At 44.7% G+C, this 22,050-nt stretch overlaps 2 protein-coding genes across 2 annotated transcripts in view; one reads left to right on the top strand and one right to left on the bottom strand.

Moving 5' to 3' along the window:
* The window catches only part of SLC4A8 (solute carrier family 4 member 8), an 829,308-nt gene that overhangs the window by 357,680 nt on the left and 449,578 nt on the right, over nucleotides 1-22,050 (bottom strand). The gene's annotated exons all lie outside the window — the stretch shown is intronic.
* The window catches only part of POU6F1 (POU class 6 homeobox 1), a 34,814-nt gene continuing 20,209 nt past the window's right edge, over nucleotides 7,446-22,050 (top strand). The window contains exon 1 of the mRNA XM_049783650.1: nucleotides 7,446-7,798. The gene's annotated coding sequence lies outside the window, so the exon portion shown is untranslated. The remainder of the gene's footprint in view (nucleotides 7,799-22,050) is intronic.

Below are 22,050 nucleotides of genomic sequence, written 5' to 3'. Positions count from 1 at the left end.
TCTTTATCACACTCAAGCCCCCTCCATCACACCCCTTCTCCCCATAAGATTTCAGCATCACATCAAGATCCATATGTACTTTCTTATTTAAAGACAATTGGGGAGAAAGACTTGGGAATGCATTGCTGGATTTCCCTCCTCAGAGTCAACATGGTTTTTCCTGCTGATCCACCTAACACCCTGCTTCTTGCTCACTCCTAACTGCCCAGGCCTCACTCTCTTAGTGATTGTAGCGAAGTCATTCATCAGAGACAGGGTAGAGCTCAGGGAAATACAAGAAAACTCTCTATCAGAACTGTGAATTCCTCAATGTATGTTAGTTCTAAAGTCTAGGAAATCAGACTTGAAGGCTTAGGAACTAAGGTTTCTAGAAGTTTCTAGGAATAAAGACAGTGCCAGGGCTGGTAAGATAGCATAAAGGTAGGGCATTTGCTTTGCATGCAGAAGAACAGTGGTTCAAATTCCAGCATCCCATGTAGTCCCCTGACCCTGCCAGGAGCAATTTTTCAACATAGAGCCAGGAGTAACCCCCGAGTGCTGCCGGGTGTGACCCAAAAATCAAAATAAAATAAAAAATAAAAAGACAGTGCCGAGACTCTTATTATCAACAGAGCATCTCTGAAATCCTGGGTGTATGGAACTGAGGAGAAAAAGTAGAACATAAACCCCTAAACCATATTCTCAAAAATCATATTAAAGGGGCCAGAGATATAGCATGGAGGTAAGGCATTTGCCTTGCATGCAGAACAGTGATTCAAATCCTGGCATTCCATATGGTCTCCCGAGCCTGCCAGGAGCGATTTCTGAGTGTAGAGCCAGGAGTAACCCTGAGCGCTGCTGGGCGTGACCCAAAAACCAAAACCAAAAACAAAAATCATATTAAAAACTTAGTGGAACAGGGGCTGGAGAGATAGCATGAAGGTAGGGTGTTTCCCAGCATGCAGAAGGATGGTGGTTCGAATCCCGGCATCCTCATATGGTCCCCCAAGCCTGCCAGGAGCGATTTCTGAGCCTAGAGCCAGGAGTAACTCCTGAGCACTGCCGGGTGTGACCCTCCCCACAAAACAACTTACTGGAAAAATTACATAATTAAAATAATAATATTTATGAAAATATTGTGGTATTCAAGAAGACCTCTAGCACAGTGGCGTTTGCCTTGCAAGCAGCCGATCCAGGACCAAAGGTGGTTGATTCGAATCCCGGCATCCCATGTGGTCCCCCAAGCCTGCCAGGAGCTATTTCTGAGCGGACAGCCAGGAGTAACCCCTGAGCACCGCTGGTTGTGACCCAAAAACCAAAAAAAAAAAAAAAAAAAAAATGAAGACCTCTTGAAAGAGGTAACTTTTTTTTTTTGGTTTTTGGTTTTTGATTTTCCTGGCTATGAGCTCAGAAATCGCTCCTGGCTTGGGGGACCATATGAGACACCGGGGAACTAACTCAGGTCCCCTGGATCAGCCGTGTGCAAGGCAAACGCCCTACGGCTGCGCTATCACTCTGCCCCTGGAAGAGGTAATCCTTTTTTTTTTTTTTTTTTTTTTTGGTTTTTGGGTCACACCCGGCAGTGCTCAGGGGCTACTCCTGGCTCTATGCTCAGAAATCGCTCCTGGTAGGCTTGGGTGACCATATGGGATGCCGGTATACAAATCATCGTCCTTCTGCAAGCAAGGCAAATGCCTTACCTCCATACTATCTCTCCGGCCCCTGGAAGAGGTAATTCTTTATAGGAAAGGAGATCCAGTTGATTAGAAATATCAAGGGCTGGAGTGGTGGCTCTAGAGGTAAGGCATCTGCCTTGCACGCGCTAGCCTAGGACGGACTGCGGTTGGATCCCCCACCTCCCATATGGTCCCCCAAGCCAGGAGCGATTTCTGAGTGCATAGCCATGAGTAACCCCTGAGTGTCACCAGGTGTGGCCCCAAAACAAAAACAAAAACAAACAACAACAAAAAAAGAAAAATCAGAGATGTTTTGGAGGAGCATTTCCTATCTGGGTCTGCTTATTTTCTAGTCTCACTGATGAACCATCTGTACAGCGTGTCCTGGCCACAAGGATCCTTTCAGTTCTCAACCCACAACCACTATGTCTGTTCTCCTGCATACCCCATCTTTTACCTGTGACTTTCTCAGAACACTTTCCTGCCCTCTTTTTTTTCTTTCACATATCACCTTATTTTCTTAATCATTATGTGGATGATATATTTATGTTTTTTCAATATGTCTGTTTCTCCAGTAGACTGTAAATTCTAAGAGAACAGTCTGTTTCCCCTGGACACTTAACACCCAGCCCAGTGTCTGGCATATAGTGGATAATCAGTATTTGTTGCAGAAATGTAGGTTCAGACATGATAAGAGGGAATGACGAAGAAATAAATATATGCTGGATCTAAAATGCTATAGAGAGGTTTTTAGTTTATGTTTTTGGAGCACACCTGGCAATGCTCAGGGATTATCCCTGACTCTGCATTCAAGAGTCATTCCTAGTAGTGCTCAGGGAACTATGTAGATGCCTAGAATGGAGCCTGAATGAGGCATTAACAAAGCAAGTGCCTTACTCACTATGCTATCTCTCCAGCCCTATTTGAGAGGTTTCATTTAATATGGGTAGCAGAGGGATACCACAGAGATTCCATTCTACGACCTAAAAAAATCTTTCTGTGGTTAAGTTTTGTTGTTTTTGTTTTGGGGCCACACCCAGAAGAGCTCAGGGGTTACTCCTGACTCTGCACTCAGAAATTGCTTCTGACAGGCTCAGGGGACCATATGGGATGCCAGGAATCAAACCCGGCTGTGTGCAAGGCAAATGCCCTACGGCTGTGCTATCACTAAGGCCCCTGAAGATTTTTTTCTGATTATAAAAATATACTTAGTCTCCCAAAAATATAATTAAATGTGCAAAAAAATGAATATTGTAATTTTTGTTGAGTATGTGAAACAACTAGAACTCTCACATATTACAAGTAAAGAGAAAAATTGGTTCGTATGTTTTGAAAACTAGAAGTCTCATCTGCAAAAGTTACCTCTGCAAAATGTACTTCAAACCTAGCAAACACTTTTAGGATTTACCAGGAAAATACATGTATCAAAAGAATATTCACAATAGCTTTATTCTTTTTTGGTGGGGAGGGGCCACACCCAGCAGTGCTTAGAGTTTATTCTTGACTTAACACTTAGGGAAAACTTTTGGTGGGGTTCTGGGGATTAAAAGCTGGGTGTCAGGGCCGGAGAGATAGCACAGTGGCATTTGCCTTGCAAGAAGTCAATCCAGGATCTAAGGTAGTTGGTTTGAATCCCGGCATCCCATATAGTCCCCCGTGCCTGCCAGGAGCTATTTCTGAGCAGATAGCCAGGAGTAACCCCTGAGCACAGCCAGGTGTGGCCCCCCCCAAAAAAAGCTGGATGTCCATGTACAGTGAGAGTGTCTTTGCTGCTGTACTATCTCTCTGGCTCCATTAGCTTTATTCTTTAGAAATAGGAACAGTTCAAATGCTCACCAATAGTAGTATATATTCCACTGTCAAATGTATGTTTACGATGCAATGAAATATTTCACAGCAGTGAAAAAAGAGCAATCAATTTTGCCAGACACAACAAGAAAATCAAGTCTCAGAAACATTCACTTGGTGACAGGAGCCAGATACAAAAGAGTACAAACTTATTTCATTTGTAGCCTCTCCCAGCAGCTCCCGGCACAAGGCCAGACAAGGGCTGGCAAGGACACCCGTCCACCAAGTCACAATCATACTAGCTCACTGGGACAATTCAGAGGAACCTGTTAGCCCAGAGGCAAATCTTCAACATGCTAGAGGAAATCACAGAATACAGAGGAAAGCCCCATAGACATGAGAAGAGTGCAAATCCCATACACAGCAGCCATTGCAGGAATCCATTTGTTTTTCTTCTATCAACATTATAACAAAATGACATTGAATAAAATAACAATATTTGAAGATCTAACACATGTATGTGTGAGCAAAAATTCATCAAGCTGTGGGGCCTGGAGGAATAGTACAAGAACAATACAAGGAAGAGCATCTGTCTTGAAAGTGTTTGCTCATATAGTTCAACTTTCATGTTCCATAGTTCCATATGTTCTGTAGTGTGACCCTGGCAGCTCTATTGTTTGTGATTTCTAGCCCTGAAAGTGGTTTCTGGCCTTCCCACAGCCAGATTGGGGGAAGTGGTGCAAAAAGGAGTGTGACCCTTTCATCTCCCAATGAGCACTGCCATTAATAAGATGTGTGGGGGCCGGAGAGATAGCATGGAGGTAGGGCATTTGCCTTGCATGCAGAAGGATGGTGGTTCGAATCCCGACATCCCATATGGTCCTCCGAGCCTGCCAGGAGCGATTTCTGAGCATATAACCAGGAGTAATCCCTGAGCACTGCCGAGAGTGATCCCCCCAAAAAAATGTGTGAGCATCATTGCCAGAAAGTGCTACCCTAGTGAGCATGTATGTGAGCACTGTAACAGCCATCAGAAAGTACCACAACCATCATTGGGGTCCTTAACAGTGAATGCGAGCCCCAGAGAGCACACATGTGAACACTGCAACTAAAGGAAGAAAAATTTGGTGAGCACCAAGGCCAAGTGCGTGCAACTCCTGGTCATACCAACAGTAGCAACAACATCTTCTAGCTAGTTCTGGTTCAGGGATCACTCCTAGCTTGGCTGGAGGCCGGAAACTTATAGGGAGTTCTGGGGATCAAACCCTGGCCAGCTACATGCAAAGCAAACTCCTTAACTATACTAGTGCATCTATAAGGGGAAAGATTCTAAAAATGTTCACTAGGTTTCTAAAAAGAACTACACGTATTACACCTTGACAAAATATTCCAGTATCACAAAGTCATTGGGATGGATTCAAACTATTCAATAATGACCTTATAGTTCTTAGAGTTAAGAGTTTCTTTTTAACTTTCTCCCCTTCCCAATTTTCCTTTTGTTGTGGTTCTGGAGGAGGTGTGTGTGTGTGCGTGCACGCACGCACACACACACACACACACACACACACACACACACGCCTGGCTGTGGTGGTGCTTTAACAGTCTCGTTAAGCTGTAGTACTACTCATGGGTGACACACATTAGGTTGAGGACTCATAAACTCGACCTTGATGCTCTCCAAGATTTGTTCTTTAGTTGTGTTCATACCATACTCCTTAGAAGTTACCCTTGTTTGGGCCAGAATGATAGCAGTCAGCAGGGAGTTTGCCTTGCACACTGACGACCTGGGTTGCTCCCCTCCCCCCCCAGTATTCCATATGGTTTCTCATGCCTGCCAATAGTGATATCTGAGTGCAGAGCCAGAAGTAACCCAAGGGCCACGAGCTGTAGCCCAAAAACCAAAAACCAAAAAAAAAAAAAAAAAAGTTACCCTTGCTAGTCACAGTGCTTACACATCTTTTATTTTGGGGGGTGGGGATGCAGACATACTTGGTGGTACTCTGGGCTTGCTCCTGGCAGGTTTGGGAGATGTTGGGGATCTAACTCAGTTCTTGTGCAAGGCAAACACTCTACCCATTGTACTATTGCTCTGGCCTTCACATCTTTTTAGCTGTGGTGCTTTCTCTTTTGTGGTACTCACACACACACCTGGCTCTAGTGCAGCTGAAAATTGTTTGTAGATCTGAGATAGCAGACAGCAGAGCTGCTGCATCTTCAATATCAAGAAGAGCTGTTTGATTGCATTCAGCACATGTGGGACACGGGGGATTTTACTGTGTGACCATCTGCTTTCAAGGCAGGTGCTCTAAGCCACTGCACTATTCCTCTTGCCTGAGCTTTCAGGCTTATTTGTTTGTTCATTTATTGTCACTCTGGAATTGCACCTAGGACTATTACATGCTATGCAAGAACTGTAACTTTTTGAGCTATTTCCCTAATCCCTGAGCTTATAGTTTTAAAAGCTTTTTTCACAAATAGGTTCACAATCATCTTTTGTTGTTTGTTTTGGACTGAGCTCAAGGATCATTCCTGGCAGGTTTGGGGGACCTTAGAGGATGCCATGGATCGAACCTGGGTCTGCTGCTTCACCTAATCCACTGTATTATCTCTCCTGCCCCACCATAATTAATCTTTTTTAACACTGGGGTGATGTAATAAACAGACATTACCCTCATTTTAATATATTAAAGAAGTTAGATTATTTGCTTTGACTGGTAGAAGTGCTGGGACTAAAATCTTATAGCTCCCTAATATATTAGGCATTCATAAAAAGGTCACCACCAAATACCTCCTTAACCCTCAACAAGCTAACTGAACCCGAATTCTGCAGGCCAGGCAAATTAGGAAGACATAAAATGAGGAAGGGGTTCTATGAGCAGGGCCCCAAGTTGTGAGCTATTCTAGGTTCTGGAGATGTGTGTGTGGTGGTGACCTGGAGGTACCTGGTGTGCAGCTTAGTTAGAGGAATAGCCTGGGGAGGCCAAAGCATTGGCTTTTTTTCTCTTTACAGTGCCTGACTCCTACCTCAATGGAATTCACTCATCCTGGGAGCTGGAGAGGAAGAAAGAGATCCTTGGTAGCTGCTTCCTTGTTGACTTTTGCCCTCCCTTGTTTATTAGGCTGTTTCTCTGCGTTCCCGATCTTCATTTAATCTTTCAAATCCTTCCTCTATTATTTATCAACTGTTCTTCCAATGTGTCTTAGCTCTGTTCAGAATCCTGCCTCTCCAGATCCCCTTCCCTTTCCCAGTCTTTAAAAGCCTCTAGGAAACAGCTCTTCCCAAACCCTGCACCACCACCTAAGCGCAATGTTGCCTTTTCTCCATTCCACTAAACTTTTGTCATTTAAAAAACATACAAACCAACCTCTTTCCCCGTTTGACTTAAACCAAAGACCTGGAGCGGACTTTAGAAAGGACAGTCTTGCTCCCCTCCTGGAGTGGGCATGGGGCGCATCAGGACAGACCGCGTGCGTCCTACTCTGGCTAAGAGGGTCAGCGCGGGCCTAGCCTCATCTAAGAGTTTCCTTTTCCAGGGAGTTTGCAGAAACTTGGGCATGAACTTGAACTTGACTTTCCACCTGAAGGGCAGTAAACTAAGCTAGAGGGGAGAGAAACACCGCTGTCCCCGCCCCAACACAGGACAGGGCTCCGGGGAATGTGGCCAAGTGTTCCCGGGCTCGCCTTCCCAATTTGGCACCTAGGGACCTCCCTGGGACTAATGACCCCCAAACCCTTCACTTCCTCCGGGTGGGGGTGGGGTGACAATCATGGGGGTATCTGAACGTAAGGAGGTGCAGACGGACCCTCCCCACCCCCATTCTTTTCTGGCGCCCCAAATCCCCTCCCTTCCCCGATGGCCCGCCCAGCCCGCCGCCCCCGGCGGCTGGCGCGCGCGGTGCAGCATGCGGCAAAGCTCTTTGCATAAATTATGCTCATGACGCAGCAGCTAAAAAAATCCAAGTAGCAGAAGGAGGGGAGACAGGGGGGAGGGAAAAGGGGGGGGCCGGGGAAGAGGGAAAAGCAGGAATATATAGAGATATATATTGCATATATTTATATCTGACCGGCCCCCCTTCCCTTTCCCCTTCCCTCTGCCCAACTGTCCCCCCCATCTGCCCAGCGCAGCCCGCGGGGTCCCCATCGGCTGTGTCCTGGGGACCCGGGGGCGGCGGCGGGTCCCGTCAGTCTCCCGGGCCCGGCAGAGCTGGCTAAGCCGCTCGGGCTTCTTTGTCTGTGGGCGGCGGCCGCCCCGGCCCCGGCCCCGGCCCCCGGGCTCCCGGCCGGGCGGTGCGATGCATCTCTGATCCGTAGCCGCCGGGTACCCGGGGCGAAGGCGGCTCGGGCTGGGGCTCCGGTAAGTAGGGGGGGTCCGGGGCGGGGAGGGGTTTGCACGGAGGGGGAGGGGAGGTTTCGGGTTTGGTTAATATGCAATGCCCGTAATTAGCATAATTTATATATTTATGATAAGGAGAAAAAAATGCCGCGGGGCCGGGGCGGCGGGGGCCCCTTCCGGAGCGGGACTGAGAACTGGGGGGCTGTGCCGGACACGATCGGGGGGCCGGCCGGGACCTAAGGACGGGAGGGCACGGCCGCCTGGTGGATCCGTGGGGAACTTGGACCGGTCCCTCCCTGTGTCTTGCCCCGGAGCCTAGGTAGGGTGAGGACCCGAGGGAGACATGGTCGGTGCCCAGCCTTTGGCGCCTGGTAGCGGAGGTTCGATTCCCGGGAGGGCCTCGAACGCTTGGAGCCTGGCTCTTAAGGTCTACTGAGGCCCCAGGGCCACCTGTCACGTTTCTGCCCTTACCACTATACAGGAGGAACGGGAGGAACCTGGTATTGGGAATCAGGCTTTGGTGGAAGTGTGAGGCACTGGTGGGAGGGTCACCCTCCAACAGAACGTGAGCACTTCATAAATATTTAATCACACCATTACTATTACTAGTCATAATCAAGGTCCCTACTGCTTCTTGGGCAGTCTCACTTGGTAAGGCCCAGGAACCCCCTTTTTCCTGTGGGAATCCCTACTCAGCTGTGACTGGAAACCTAAAACCTTTACAGCACAGCCACTGCCGCTGGATGGAGGGGATAAAAAGCATTCAAGAAGCTTTCCAGAGCGAAAGAAAAGCTCTTTGCAGATTCTAGTCTGATCTGTTTGTTCTTCCTCGTTCCTAGTTCCAAAAGAGATGAGGTCTTCTTCAGCTGTTCAAATACATCCATGTCTTCCTCCCCATTTTGTTGGCAATTCAAGGCAGCCAGTATTGGCAGGCCTACTGTGCCATTTTTTTTTTTGATTGGCATTCTGGGACATCAAGGCGATTTCTGTAACCTGGTCTTACATATCTGTCTTAGAACCTCATTCATTTCTTCACTTATTCAGCAGAAACAACCACTCTGTGCAGTTCTCTGAACAATAAATGGAGAACTTCCCCAGTAGGGCTTGAGCAATAGTATAGTAGGTAAGAAGCGTACGTTGCACGTGGCTGGCTCAGATTCTATTCCCTGCAGCCTGAGCCCATCAGGAGTAAGTCCTGAACATGGCCAGGTGTGGCCCTCTCCCTGTTGTATTAAATATTTAAAGATTTAATGATGGAGCTGGATGGCGATGGATGGTGAAGGAAAAGAAAAAGAAAAAAAGAAGGTCCCAGCAGTGGGGTTTTCATTCCAGTGAAGAGAGAGGGGGTGAGAAAGGGTTTCAAGCAGATCAGAGAGGAGGAAACAAATAAGATACTATGAGAGAGAGAGAGAAAGAGAGAGAGAGAGAGAGAGAGAGAGAGAGAGAGAGAGAGAGAGAGAGAGAGAGAAAATACAAGTCAAAGAAATTTGGCTTCTCTACATGATGAAGGAACATGGAATAAAATCCTATTCTGCCCCAAGATCTCTTCACTATAAAATCATAGATGTGTAACAGCAATCTGTTGAATTTCTATATTTTAACCTTTTATGTATTTTATATGCATACTTGATTTCAATTAAAAGTAAAAGAAGAGAGGAGGCTTGAGTGATAGTACATCCAGTTGGGCACTTGCTTTCCATGCAGCCAACCCAGATTTGATTTCTAGAATCTCATATAGTTCCCTGAGCACTGCCAAGATTGATTCCTGAGTGCAGAGCCAGGAGTAAGCCCTGAGCATCAACAGGTTTGACCCCACGACCAAAAAAAAGTAGTAGGCATTTACATCATTTTGCTACACATGCCAGAAACTGTTTTAAGTGCTTTTCATAAATTATGTCAAAGTAATCTTCACAATAGCCTGTGAGGCAATCATTATTATATTATTATGGTTATTATTAATATATTATTATAATTATATATTAAAATTATTATATTGTAATTTTTTATAATAGACAAGGAGACTGAGAGACTTGGAGGATTAACCTAAGACAGAAGTAGGATTCTAGTTGAATCTTTTTTTTTTTTTTTTTTTAGTTGAATCTTTTTTCTTTGAAGCCCTAAGCTCTTTCTGTGCCCAAGAAGGCTCACTGAGGCCACTGAACAAAGTGGACCTTCTGCATGCATGACTCGAATTTCACCATCATTCCATACTTAGACCTGAAATTAGTCTCTCTCTCTCTCTCTTTCTCTCTCTCTCTCTCTCTTTCTCTCTCTCTCTCTCTCTCTCTCTCTCTCTCTCTCTGTCTCTCTCTCCCCCCTTTCTCTCACACACACATCACACATGCACATATGTACTTTCTTTTTTTTTCACTTGGCTCTGGAGAGATTAAACAATGTCAGGCATCAAATCTGGAGCCCCCACATATAAAGTATGTATTCCAATGATTTCAGTTATCTCCCTGGCCCCTGGAATTATCTTTGTTTTTGTTTTATTTGGACACTATGATGCTTCGGGGCTATTCTGGGCTTGGTACTTGGAAGTAACTCATAGCAGTGCTCTGGGGACTGTGTAATATCAGAGATTAAACCTAGACCTCCTGCACGAATGTGCTCCAGTTCTTTGAGCCGACTCTCTGCGTCCTGGAGTAATTTTAAAATGGTCCTAGGATACAGGAAAATGAGGGCCAAAATCAGAATAGGAAATGTGTTTTGAGGGGAAGGTAGAATTAAGAGAGTAACTGATATGATCCGATACCTTAATTTATCTTCTTCAGTTTATATTCATTAGCTCCCTGTCTCGGGTCTTCTCCTAGGCACTATAATATGATGGCACTAGGCAATGGACATACCTTCTTATCATTTTATTTTCACATTTCATTTGGTTCCTCCCTTCTCCTTGCTTGGGATGACTCAATATTGGGCACAAGGGCTAGATATATAGCACAGTATGTAGACTGCTTGCTTTTCGCTCAGCCAACCCAGGTTCAATCTCTAGCAGCCCATATGGCCCTCTGAGCACCACCAGGAGTGATTCCTGAGTGCAGAGTCAAGAGTAACCTCAGAGTACTGATGGGTATGAAGCCTACTTGCCCTCATCACCATTCCCCACCCCAAAGAAGAAAGATTGGGCATGAGGAAAGGAGCAGAAGGAAAATCTAAATCTATACTTGTTCTAATCAGAATTAGTCTTTACTTCAGACTCTGGCAAATAGAAAATTAAAGAGGGGAAAATACAGTTGTTCATGACTTTTTAAATGTATTTATCTTGTGTGCTGTTTGGGCCACATTTAGTGGTGCTTAGATCTTACTCTGCTCTCAGGGATAGCTTCAGGCGAAGCTAAAGGGACCATATTGAGTACTGGAGATTGAACCTGTGCAAGACAAGCAAGCACCCTACCCACTGTACTCTAGCCCTGTTTAAGACTTTTCTATCTTGTTTCCTTTCCTTTTGGCTCATGTGTGTACCTAACCAGCTGGGCAACAGACAGTTTGACAGAGGAGAGTCTGGAGTAGAATTGAGAGTTCCCTTTTTCCAGAATGTTCTGATCCTGTGGGTCAGAACAATCCCCATTTACCTTCTTCCCATTTCCTGAGGTGTCCTGTGGGTCCAGAGACTAAAGGTGTAGGGTTTAAGGACTCCTATGTCCTTGGGCATGTCACCTGACCACTCTCTACCTCCATTTTCTTTTTTTTTTTTTTGTTTTGGTTTTTGGGCCACACCCGGTGACGCTCAGGGGTTACTCCTGGCTATGCGCTCAGAAGTCGCTCCTGGCTTGGGGGACCATATGGGACACCGGGGGATCGAACCGCGGTCCGTCCAAGGCTAGCGCAGGCAAGGCAGGCACCTTACCTTTAGCGCCACCGCCCGGCCCCATCTACCTCCATTTTCTTATAGATAAGTAAAGGGCTATGGCTCTAGTGATAGAGCACATGCCTTGCATATGTTTATTGGTTGGTTGGTTTGGGATTTTGGGTCACATCTGGCAGCATTTGGGTTATTCCTGGCACTGAACTTAAAAATTACTCCTGGCAACCAAAAAAAGAAAGAAAGAAAGAAAGAAAGAAAGAAAGAAAGAAAGAAAGAAAGAAAGAAAGAAAGAAAGAAAGAAAGAAAGAAAGAAAGAAAGAAAGAAAGAGAGAGAGAGAGAGAGAGAGAGAGAGAGAGAGAGAGAGGGAGGGAGGGAGGGAGGGAGGGAGGGAGGGGGGGAGGGGGGGAGGGAGGGAGGGGGGGAGGGAGGGAGGGAGGGAGGGAGGGAGGAAGGAAGGAAGGAAGGAAGGAAGGAAGGAAGGAAGGAAGGAAGGAAGGAAGGAAGGAAGGAAGGAAGGAAGGAAGGAAGGAAGGAAGGAAGGAAGGAAGAAGGAAGAAAGAAAGAAAGAAATTACTCCTGGCAGGTTCAGGAGGCCATATAGGATGCCAGGGTTAAATCCAGTTTGGTCACTTGCACGGCAAACACCTATCTGCTTGCTATCACTATAGCCCCATATGCTTTGCATATGTGAGGCCTTGGGTTAGGTCCCTGGCACCACATGACCCCTGAGCATCAATGAGAGTGTGACCCTTAAAAAAAAAATAAAGACTTGGTGGCCAGGGAGAAGGCTAAAAAAGGCTGGCGTGCAAATTTAACTTGTGGGAGCCCTTTGAACTCAAAGAAACGGCTGTTAATCTAATACTATGTATAAAGAACCTAGCTCCCCCCCCCCACCGAAGTCACTGATTTTTTTTGGGGGGGTCACACCCAGCAGCGCTCAGGGGTTACTCCTGGCTCTGTACTCAGAAGTCACTCCTGGCAGGCATGGGGACCATATGGGATGCCGGATTAGAATCGGGGTCTATCCTGTTTCGGCTGCATGCAAGGCAAATGCCTTACCACTGTGCTATCGCTCTGGCCCCAAAAGACACTGATTATTAATCCAGAAGTTGTAAACAGAAAACGGTGTTCATGGGTTAGCAAAAGAAGTCCAGAAGGACATAGCATGCGGGAAGACCTACCAGGCAGTGGCAGCCTGCTTAGAACGAATGGCTACACATGTTGATACCAGCATGTACCACCAGTGGCTCACACTGTAATGCAGTTTAATCACACAAATTGCACTGTTGGAGTCAACATGTTAAGAATTGTTTGTGTGGGCCCGGAGAGATAGCACAGCGGCGTTGGCCTTGCAAGCAGCCGATCCAGGACCAAAGGTGGCTGGTTTGAATCCCGTTGTCCCATATGGTCCCCCGTGCCTGCCAGGAGCTATTTCTGAGCGACAGCCAGGAGTGTCCCCTGAGCACCGCCAGGTGTGGCCCCAAAACAAAACAAAACAAATAAGAATTGTTTGTGTGAGTAGGATGGTGCGGTGTTCTTCCACAGTACTTGCTGAAGCTGGGTACCTAGGAGGAGCAGAGGAAAGAGAAAGGGAACTTGGGGCTATTAAAAGGCTGAACTAACAAGATTTGCTGCAGGCAAATGTAAGAGAAGAGAAGGGGAGCATGATGTAAGTCTTGGGCCTGAGCCTCTGTCCTTGAATGAAGCTGCTGCTAAGGCAAGGCAAAGACTTATGCACTGGGAATGGTCTGGGATAGAAACCAGTTTCGTTTTGAACATGTTTGAGTGTGAGAAACTTAAAGCACTCAGCGGTCAGTTGGAATGTGAGCCTGAAGCTTGCAGATGAGGACCAAGCTAGAAACTTTCACATATTTCTGTTTCATTTTGTTTTTTGTTGGGAAGGGGTTTACACCCAAGCATGCTATCAGGCTACTTCTGGCTTGGTAGTCAGTTCTCAGGCTCGTACCCTTGCAGGGCTCAGGGGAACCTAGAGTGTCAGTGTGGGGCTTCTGGCATGTGCCAGACATGTGCACCCTTTGAGCTATCTTCCTGGCCCAAGTGGAGACTTAGATTTGGTAGCGGTGAGGCTGGTGAGATCCTGAAGGCAGGGGCAGGAATTGACAGCACCATTCAATTTATCCCCAGGTACAGATCTGTGACAGTTTCCTGTTTCCAGGCCTGTGGTTTTTCTGAATGGCCACTCTATAGGAGGTAAATGGATAGCAATTTACAAATAAGAGTAGATCCCAGTGATCAGTGTTGGGATCCAGAAATAGAAAATAAAAGTAAATAAATAAGTAAATAGTGGGTCATAAGGCCAAAGAGATACTACAGCTTGCCTTAAAAAAAAACCAATCAACTCAGGTTTGATACCTGGCATCACATATGGTCCCCCTGAGCTCTGCCAGGAGTAATCCCTGAGTGCATAACCAGAAATAAGTCCTGATTATACAGCCAATCTGTCCATACCCCCACACACACATACACAAGAACCATAAAAACAAAACACATACAAGTGAATCAGTATCCTAACCACAACCTAGCCTGAAAATTACGTCAAATATTCTCATAACTAAACATGACTTTCTTTCAATTGAATACCAGCAAGTTTAGTTTCAGTTTAACCAGTCTGCTAACTTCATGGACAATACTCTTCACTCCTAAAATGACTAATGAACAAGCATTTCACACCTTGAAAATCTCAGCCAAGCTGAGTAATCAGGGAGTAATTGAAATAACAAAAATGTCTCAGTTATAGTCTGAGTCCCACAGGTGAGCCATTTTCCTCAAGATGGCCCAAGGGCAAATGGTCCAAGGATATGACTCAAGTGGTGAAATACATGCCTACATTTGCCATTTGCCTCAGTTTGATCCCTGGCATTACATGCCCCCCATAATACCTTATATGGCTTCTTAAAATAATGATGATGATGATAATACATTTTTTAAATCTTCCATTGACTATAAATAGATAACTCAGGGACTGGGGTGTATATCTTGTATGTTCAAGGTTGTATGTTTGACCCGCAGCACAACATAGCCCCCTGAGCACAAGCCATTATGGTCCTAGGCTCTCTAAGCACACATGACACTGGCAGCCCCCACAACTGTTGGATCTGAGCAGCACCATATTAACGCTAGCATTAAAGATCAGGTGTAGTTGATTGAGCACAGCTGGGAATGGCACCCTGAGCACTGCTTCCTACCAAATATAGTTGAAATCATACATAAAATTTTATATTTGAAACTCATGCCATTCAGGAACTAGGGCATCAGGACTACATAAAACTGCATTAGGTTTCCCTTCTGTGGGTCCTCCAACACTCTGTTTAGCACCATTATAGCATTTAAGCAAACTGTGCTATCATTATCTTTTTTACTCCTTGTGTACCATATTAGACTCTAGGTTTCTTGATAAAGGTGGGAGGTGTGAGTTTCCCACTTTAGGTCCCCAATGCCTGTCACATAATGACCTTTGATATCAATGGCTTTTATTGAATCTACTAAGGCTGTACTGGAGAGATAGTACAGCCAGTTGGGTGTTTGCTTTGCACATGGTCAAATAGGTATTCAATCCCCAAGACCCTATATGGTCTCATTATTTCCACCAGGAATGATCCATGAGCTCAGAACCAAAAATAAGAACCTGGACACTGGCTATTGTGTCCCGAAACCAACCAATCTCCCCACCCCAAATAATTGAATCAATTGAGGTCTTTAAGCCTTTTAACCTATTTCTTAGTGGAATCTTAAGCTATAGAGAGTTCTCATTCAATTGGGATTACTGTTCTCCTCATGAAGGTATTAGAATATTGCTGTTGGGACCAGAGAGATAGCATGGAGGTAAGGCATTTGCTTTGCAAGCAGAAGATTGGTGGTTCGAATCCTGGCATCCCATATGGTCCCCTGAGCCTGCCAGGAGCGATTTCTGAGCATTAAGCCAGGAGTAACCCCTGAGCGCTTCCAGGTGTGACCCAAAAACCAAAACCAAAACCAAAAAAAAAAAAAAATAAAGGAAAAGAAAAGAATATTGCTGTAAATCCACAGAAGTGCCCCTAGGAAAATTGATAGGAAGAATCAGCCTCTAGAGTCCCCACCAGGGGCAGTCCTAGATGATGCAGGACCTTTCTGGATTTCTGGGTTGTGTCCAGCAATGCAAGCTCTTCAGCACCTACCTACAATTAATCCTTCCTTACCTTGTGGGGTTATATATTAGCCCAGGAAAGTCAGGAATAAGTGAACCATCTACTTACCAGGTTTAATTCAGAGGTTTCTCAAACCCACCTCACAGGGTGAGTTTGAACATCACCCTGAATGCTACTACCATCACAATATGTACTGGTGGTGTTCTGCTGCTAGATGATCACATGAATCTCTTCTCTGAAAACTGTTAGTGTATGGACACTAATGACATCATGAGCTCAAAAAGGCCATCCAACTGTGCCCTAGTCATTCTCAAGGCCGTCAAAATAAAAACTGATTATGACTGTCTAGTCAGTGAGATGAAGTCAAAGCTGGAGGTTTAAAGAAGGTGGGAAGATCTTGACAAAAAGCATTGGAGCAGCCCCAGGGAAATATGTAGATGCTAAGTTAAGGGAACACACTGGACACAACTCAAAGTCAAATGCTGAGGGGCTGGAGCAGTGGATCAGTGGTAGGGCATTTGCCTTGCACACAGCTGACCTAGGATGGACTGCAGTTCAATCCCCCAGCGTCCAATATGGTCCCCCAAGCCAGAAGCAATTTCTGAGTTCATAGCCAGGAGTAACCCCTGAGCGTCACCAGGTGTGGCTCAAAATAGCCCCTACCCAAAATGCTGAATGTTCACTTAAAAAGATGTTTGTGTTACATATGTTTCTTGGTGGTCAGGAGCAGTTAAAAGGTAACACTATCAGGGCCAGAAAGATAGTACAGTGGGTAGTAGTGGGTAGTGCCTTGGATGCAGTCAACCTAGGGTTTGATCCCCAGCACCCTATAATCCCTGAGCATGCCAGGAGTGATCCTTGAGTGCAGAGCCAGGATTAATTCCCGAGTACCATCTGGTTTAGCAAGACCAGAAGAAAGACCATCTGGTTTAACAAGACCAAAAGAATTAAGACTATGGAATGAGAGAGAAAGAGAAAGAGAGATAGTAGGTAGGTAGGTAGATGAGAAGAGAAAGAGAGAGAGATAGTAGGTAGGTAGGTAGATGAGAAGAGAAAGAGAGAGAGAACATTGGCTATAAACAAATAATAAGAAGGCTGAAATCATGGTAGATGAGTGAGATGAGTGATGTTTGGAACTCTTGTGTCTACATTTTTTTTAATGTACTTTATTTAAACATTGTGACTTACAAAGTTGTTCATATAATACAGTTGTTTCTGGCATTCAATGTTCCAACACCAATCCCACTACCAATGTAACATTCCTCCACCATTGTCCCCAGTTTCCCACCCAGTCCCCTTGGCAGACCTTGTGCCTACATTTCTGGTGGGCCACTTCCTGGTTGGTCAGTTAAAGTGCATTGGTTGCATGTGGTCACAGCTCTGAGCCAGGACTTACCTTATCATACAAAGGATAGGACACTGGGAACCCGAGTTCTTATAAGCTTGTAAAATCTTTTTTTTTTTTTTTTTTGTGGTTTTTGGGTCACACCCGGCAGTGCTCAGGGGTTACTCCTGGCTCCATGCTCAGAAATTGCTCCTGGCAGGCACGGGGGACCATATGGGACGCCGGGATTCGAACCGATGACCTTCTGCATGAAAGGCAAATGCTTTACCTCCATGCTATCTCTCCGGCCCAAGCTTATAAAATCTTAAGGTAAAAGAGATTAGAATCACTAGAGCCATATTTATCACATGAATTCCCCTAAAAACATAGCTACAAAGTGCATGGACACTATTTAGCCAATTCCTTTGAACAGCCATGACAAGCATCAAGGAATCAGTGGTCATAAGAAGATATAGGAAAAGGTTTTAATTAAATCACTCTGGAGCGCATGTCTCCACACAAAACTGGCTATTGCTTCCTACCTAAAAGATCTCAGAACTAGAAACTGTCTGCATTAAGTGTATATTACATGGAAGAATATAATCAAAATTTATCTTGCACACCTTTCCTTTCAGTTTTAACTTACTTAACATTGCAAATGAAATTTTAAAAAAGGAAGAAAAGAATCGCAAATTGACTTGATACTTGGCTTGTATACGTAGCCTTTATTTTTATACTAATTTTAGTTCCCAATGCAGCAGTGCTGAAAAATTACCAAGTTCTCTAGAAAATAAATGTAGGATCCTAATGCACATACCTAGGACACACCTAGGTATGAGATGATATGGGAAGAGGACCACCAGTTCTTTCAGGGAATTCCTCTGTCTCTCTTGTACCTCTGAGTGTTCCAGACAAAAGGAAGAAATGCTTACTTTCATCCAGTCATTAGGTGTCTAAAACTACTTGTACTTGCCCCTCTCTTCATCCTACTTCGTAATGAGGGGAACAAAGATCAGGAAGCAACTTTATGACGTAGGACTCACAAGGACGTTCTGCCAAGGGAACATTCCACCAAGGGACAAGACCTTAAAACTCCAGGTATATATATATAAACTCCAGGTATGATTCAGCAATCCCATCCCAAGACGTCCCAAAGAACTGGAAGGAGGGATTCAAATGAAAATGTGTACACAGGGTCAGTGAGAAAGCTCAAGTGATAAAGCCCATGCCTGGCATATGCAAGGCCCTAATTTATCTAATCCTGATAAAATAGGGCCCTCCCCAAATGCCATCAACCCTGGTGACCCCCATCAGTTTGGGACCCTAACGTCAAGCCCTTAGTCCTGCCTGTATCATTTTTCCTATTAAAAACAAGAAAAGGGGCCGGTGAGGTGGCGCTAGAGGTAAAGTGTCTGCCTTGTAAGCGCTAGCCAAGGAAAGATCGCGACCGTCCCCTCCGGAGTCCCATATGGTCCCCCCAAGCCAGGGGCAATTTCTGAGGGCTTAGCCAGGAGTAACCCCTGAGCATCAAACGGATGTGGCCCAAAAAACCGAAAACAAAACAAACAAACAAACAAACAAACAAAAACAAGAAAAAAGAAACCATGTGGTAGAGGAAATAGTACTGAGTTAAGGCCCTTGCCTTGCAATCAAGTTGCATTGCAACTTGACACAACGTCTGTCACTCGTATTACATTTGGTCCCCTGTTGCACTGGTAGGTGTGGCTCCCAAAAACAAAACAACATAAAGGTAAAAAAAAAAATCCAAATGGGCCCGGAGAGATAGCACAGAGGCTTTTGCCTTGCAAGCAGCTGATCCAGGACCAAAGGTGGTTGGTTTGAATCCCGGTGTCCCACATGGTCCCCCGTGCCTGCCAGGAGCTATTTCTGAGCAGACAGCCAGGAGTAACCCCTGAGCACCTCCGGGTGTGACCCAAAAACAAAAAACAAAAAACAAACAAAAAAATCCAAATATTCATTAGCTGAACAGTGGATTTTTTAAATATGGTATACTCTTACCATGGAAATAATAAATCACTTGCTAGCCATCTGGATGAAAATAGGACACAAGTGAATGGTCATAAATTTGGAAGATAGGTATATTTTGACCAGTTTATGGTTAAATATCCAGTTGGTTTTCTTTCTTTCTTTCTTTCTTTCTTTCTTTCTTTCTTTCTTTCTTTCTTTCTTTCTTTCTTTCTTTCTTTCTTTCTTTCTTTCTTTCTTTCTTTCTTTCTTTCTTTCTTTCTTTCTTTCTTTCTTTCTTTCTTTCTTTCTTTCTTTCTTTCTTCTTTCTTTTCTTTTTCTTTCTTTCTTTCTTTCTTTCTTTCTTTTTCTTTCTTTCTTTCTTTTTCTTGCGTCTTCCTTCCTTCCTTCCTTCCTTCCTTCCTTCCTTCCTTCCTTCCTTCCTTCCTTCCTTACTTCCTTCCTTCCTTCCTTCCTTCCTTCCTTCCTTCCTTCCTTCCTTCCTTCCTTCCTTCCTTCCTTCCTTCCGCTGAGAGGCTACTTCAAGCTCAGTGTTTGGAGGTACTCTTGGAAATACTTGGAATACCCTATGGTACCTGGAATCAAATCCAGGGCTCTAACGCACAAAGCATGGGCTCAACTTGTTGAACTATCTCTCTGGCCCAAGACTGACCATTATTATATTTTATTTTTTGTCATATTTTGGACTACACCAGTAACACTCAAGTCTTTCTACTGGCTCTATGATCAAAGATCAGTCCTGAAGGGACTCGGGGGATTGTATAGGATACCAAGGATTTAATCCAGGTCAGCTATGTGCAAGGCAAGAGTCTATCTGCTGTATTATCACTCTACCCTCTTTTCTTTTCTTTTTTTTTAACAAGTAAAATAATTTTATTGAGAGATGATAATCATTCTAAGGAGAATATGATGTTCTCCAAGGGAGGGAGAGAAAGAGAGAGATAGAGACAGAGGACAATGACACAGAGAGAAAAGAGCACTCTATGCAGTAGAAAAGTTATACACCCCAAGTTAGGATGTAGGAGATCCTCAAGGTGGAATACACTCAGTACACTAGAAGAGAAAAGTTGCACTGCCAGAGCAGAGAGGTGTGGCAATATCAAGATGTAACAAGTCAAAAAGTAGAGAAACAAATGCATCTTCCCTTGGGATGCAGCTGACAGCTGACACTGAACAGACTGTATAAAACATTGCCCCAAAGCTAGTTATGTGCCTTCACTGTGGTGAAGAGCCCCTCACCAAAAGAGGTGGGTTCCCCAGTAGACTCTTAGAATTATGCTGACTCCAAAGTATTGCAGGTGACTTGGGTGAAGAGGGAAAATAGCTTCGAGAGAAAAGTGCTTCCATTTTCTACTCCACCTACCCTAGCCACCCTGGCTAGTACCTGGGTTGGTAAAAAGCTAGTAAAAGCTCTATGAGCACTTATGCAGCTTTGCCACATCATCCAATCAGCCCAACAAGGTTGCTCCTCTTGTTCTGTGCAGTGCTGGAGCAAGGAATTGGTCTTTGCAGGAAAAGAAGTCAGTCCTAACATAAGCACAGGGATTCTAGGTTATTGCCTCCCCTCACAAAACAATTTTAGAAGGCAAATAGTGAAATAAAACAGTTTTTTGTTGTTTCGGGGCCATACCCATTGATGCTCAGTGATCCTAACTCAACTCAGGGATTATTCCTGGTGTGCTCAGGACCATATGTAATGCTGGGGATCAAACCTAAACTGGCCATGTTCAAGGTAAGCACCCTACCTATTGTACTATTGTTCTGATCTCTCAAATAGGTTTTTGGGAGAAGCACTCTTGGTGGTGTTCAGAGTTTATTCCTGCCTCTACACTCAGGAATCACTCTTGGCTGTGCCCAGGGAAACATATAGGGTGCAGGGGACCAAACCCAGTCTGGCTGTGTGCAAGACAAATGCCTACCCACTATATTCTCTCCAGCCTATAAATAGTTTTAATTAGAGAAATAAGAGAAAAAGAGAGAAAGAGATAGAGAGAGATGTTCTCTGTTCAACAAAGAGCATGGGTTTCTTCAGAGTGGAAATGGTATGTATCTCAGGTTGAGCTATAGGCAGATCTCTAGGGTGATAAATACCTCATTTATTCCCCTAAACTGATGTTCATCAGGATTCCTTTTTCTAATCACTGACAAATCAAGTCTTCCCTTTAAAATATTAAATATCAGGGCCAGAGAGATAGCACAGCAGAGAGTGTGCCTGTTAGCAGAAGGCTGACCCAGGTTTAATTCCAGGCACCCCATATATTTCCCCAAACCTGCCAAGAGTGATATCCGAGCACAGATAAATGTGACCAAAAACAATAAAAATTAAATGTTATGTATCTTAGGGTGGGATTAGGTAGAATATTTACCTTGTACATGAGAAGCTGAATACTATTTCCCAGAACTGCATGATCCTCAAACCAGTGAAGGTCCTTAGTGGGTGGAACCACTAAGCATAAAACTGTGTGTGGCCCCAAGTCCCACAAATACAATAATAAAGTCTTGAATCATGTCATTACCAAAGATAATAGAGAAAAATAAGAATTAAGCATCTGGGGCTGGGAAATAGTACAGTGGGTAGGGTCATGCTTGTCATGAGCCCAACCTGGGATTGAGTCTGGCACTACATGGTTCCCAACACTGCCAGAATAACCATATCTATATTCAATTCTGGCACCTGTGGTCTCCAATGTGTTGACAGGTGCAACCTAAAGGCCATAGTACTGCTGGTTGTAGTCCTGGATACCATCAACTCCAATTGGGTGGCCCAGGTATCCCTGGCACTATAGGACCCAAGCGGCATCACATTCTCAGGCCCTGCATTGAACTAATGGCTCAGTGGCCAAGAATTGCTGGGCTTCCACTATTTGGTATTTTCTCCACACAAAGAAAATGTAAAAGTTTGTTAAATGTAGAGTTTAGCTTCCTCATCTGCTGCAGTTGACCATGATGCTTGCAGCTCTCAGCTGGCAGAAATAAGACACGAATCAGAATTTCATAAAACTCAAGCTT

This window comes from Suncus etruscus, chromosome 11 (assembly GCF_024139225.1).
Source record: "Suncus etruscus isolate mSunEtr1 chromosome 11, mSunEtr1.pri.cur, whole genome shotgun sequence".
Classification (NCBI taxonomy): domain Eukaryota; kingdom Metazoa; phylum Chordata; class Mammalia; order Eulipotyphla; family Soricidae; genus Suncus; species Suncus etruscus.
This window is presented reverse-complemented; position numbering and strand designations above follow the sequence as displayed.